Genomic DNA, 3,252 nt, shown 5'->3' with positions numbered 1-3,252 from the left:
TCCATGAAGAAAGGTGTTGTGACACAGATGTTCCATTTAAAGCTGAGAATTCTGAAATTTCTTATTTCCTGTTCAATGACCACTTGTGGGTCTCTGAATTAACTATTGTCTACCACAAATGGAGCCTTCTTTGATGCGATTTGAGATTTTTGTCTATAAATTCATTACCTATGGATAAAAAGGTAGCAATTTAGGGCACAGTTTAGTTCTATGTCCTTTTAAAATAATAGTTTTAGGTTTTCCCCTATGGCCTTTGGCATAGCCATCACAAGTTTTTAGCTCAGTTAACAGCAACAGGCCTTAGTTTCCTCTAGTGGAATTAGCTTTAAATCCAAACAGAAAGTGGCAAAGTTATTCATGCCATTGTTGCACAAAAGGCCATATCCTTCCAATATATCCATTAGTTGTAGCCTACAGTTATGGTGACTGAGTAAATGGACTTTACAGGTGGTGTATAGAATATTCTAAGACAAACTAAGGGTGAAACTTACATATTAGTGCCAGTATGATTTGCCCATGTCCTAGGATTCAGATACATTGGTTGTGTCTTCACCAAGGTGTTACTGTAGAATTCTGGAGAAAACAAAGAGGATGGAAGTATAAGCTCTCTTATACAAGAACAATCTATGGGACCACACTGACCAATAACTTTAAAGGAGGTACCCCATACCTGGTTTAGGGATTTTCATTAGTTGAGGTTTTGCATGATCAGTGCCTTAATCAAAGCTAGCAGAAATCATATATACATACATACATACATACATACATATATACATACATACATACATACTAGACTGGAAGAGAAATGTGCTTTCTTAAAATCAAGGTAAATTCATTAATTATTCTTCTTATATGTTGTATGAAAGGTCAGAAGGAATAAAGCTGCCTGAATCAAGCCATGCCTCCCTGCAGTTCTATAGGACAGAGTTTTAAGAAGAGATGTGTGTTGGGATTTGAAAGCTCGCAATTTTTATTATGACTGTCTTTAGTTGTTGTTTTTCAGTTTTTCATTGAAATAGAATTACATAACTTTCTATCCTTCTAGGATCCCCCACCAATCTTTCCTGCTTCCGTCTGCTCCCATGTCCCCCTATCAAGGTGACCGCCTGTCTTATTTATTATTATTACATACAAATTTCACTATGTATGTATTCATGTATGTTACAAAAATATAAATACAACCTTCTGAGTCTGTTCTTGTTTGTGTGCCCATAGTTCCAGGGATTTGGCAGGGCTGAAAGTTCACTGAAGAGAAAGGAGAATATGCTGGTACTAAAATCTTAGGCATGGTCCTGGGATAGTGAGAATGCAGACATTAGATAAGAAGCTTTCTAGTAGTGGATCAGCATTCATCCATAGTGTGCGAATGGAAATAGGGAGCCCATTCCCCATAGAGGGGTACTCTCTCAGCCTAGACACATGGGAAAGGGCCTGCTCCAAATGATGTGACAGACTTGGTGATTCCCCATGGAAGGCCTTCTCCTCCCTGGGGAGCAGAAATGGGATGGGATACAAGCTTGGTGGGGAGCATGGGAGGATGGCAGAGAGAGGGAACTGGGATTTATATGTAAAACAAGATTGTTTCTAATTTAAATTTTAAAAACAGAGAGAAAAAAGAAGTTGTCTATTTTTATGTACATTGATAGTCCTTGTTCTTTGCCTTATACATTATATAGGAAATATGAGTAAGAGTGCTGTCTTTTTTTAAGGTTAAATAAGGAAATGAGAGGTCCGACATTACAAAAGTTAAGAGAGGCACCATCTAGCAAACTTATCTCCCGCAGCCATCATTTTTCAAAGAAAAAAGGATGTGCTCAAGTTTGCAACTTTTCTCTGTGTTGCTATTGCACTTATAAAGTGCAATGTTTTGACTTAATAAAGCATGTAAGAATGTAAAACCAAGCTCTGGCCACTCAGAGCAAGCCACAGGATCTCTTTTCAACAGGAATAAATATCAATTGAAATGACTCCTACATGTGCCTGCTCCTTTGGGCTTCTACCATTTCTTTTTTTGTTTTTAATTTTTTTATTAGTTCAAATTAGGAACAAGCTTGCTTCACATGTCAATCCCTTCTCCCTCTCCCTCCCTTGTAAGGATGTCTTTATTTAGATAAACACCAGCCAAACACAAGCCAGAGAGAGAGAGAGTACCCTCAGGCACCAGACTAGGGAGCCCAGAAAGAGAACGCTCCCACATTTGTCTTCTCCTTAAGAATTCTCCACACTTCATCCTGTACCTCCCCTGACCACACCCTCATGGGCACAGTCAAGCACACCTGTCGCAGCTCCTAGGAGGCAGGGCTACAGTGTCTCCCTACACTCATTCCCCCTAACCCTCCCATAAATCCCCCACCTGCCCCCCACCCCATCCACCCTCCACTCCGCACACTGGGTACTGCCCTCAGTGGGGGCTCCCCAAAGTCCACCACGTCATCCTGGGCCAGGCCTAGGCCCTCCCCCATGTGTCCAGACTAAGACTGCATCACTTCACATGGGATGGGCTCTCAAAATCCCAGGTAAAAATACTAGTCCATTACCAGGGGCCCCCTAGAGTGAAGAGGCTTCCTAATTGACATCCATGTTCAGAGGTTTAGATCAGTCCCATGCTGGCCTCCCAGATACCAGTCTGGGGTCCATGTGCTTCTGCTTGTTCAGGCCAGCTGTTTCTCTGGGTTTCACCAGCCTAGTACTGACCCCTTTGATCTTCATTCCTCTCTCTCTGCAACTAGGTACCTGCATTCAGTTCAGTGTATATGTGTGGGTGTCTGCCTCTGCTTCCATCAGCCACTAGATGAGGGCTCTAGGATGGCATAAAAAGTAGTCATCAGTATCATTATAGAGGAAGGAAATTTAGGTAATCCTCTCCATGAATACCTAGGTTGTCAGTTCATGTCATTCTTGTAGATCTCTGGAAATCTTTCTAGTGCCAGATCTCTCCTCGGACAAAGAATGGCCCCCTCTGATATGGTATCTCTCATCCTGCTCTCCTCTATTCTTCCTCCAACTCAACATTTCTGCTCCTCCTCTCCTCCACTCCCCTCCTCTTCTCCTTATCTCATTCTGGCAGCTCCTCTCCCCTACCCTCATGCTCCCAATTAGCTTAGGAGATCCTGCCACTTCCCATTCTCTGGGGTCCATGTATTTTTCCCTTAAAGTACTTCTTGTTTCATGGTTTCTTTGGTGAAGAGGATTGTGGGCTGGTAATTCTTTGCTCTATGTCTAAAATTCATATATGAGTCAGTACATACCATG

Source organism: Cricetulus griseus, chromosome 6 (genome assembly GCF_003668045.3).
Source record: "Cricetulus griseus strain 17A/GY chromosome 6, alternate assembly CriGri-PICRH-1.0, whole genome shotgun sequence".
Lineage (NCBI taxonomy): Eukaryota > Metazoa > Chordata > Mammalia > Rodentia > Cricetidae > Cricetulus > Cricetulus griseus.
This window is presented reverse-complemented; position numbering follows the sequence as displayed.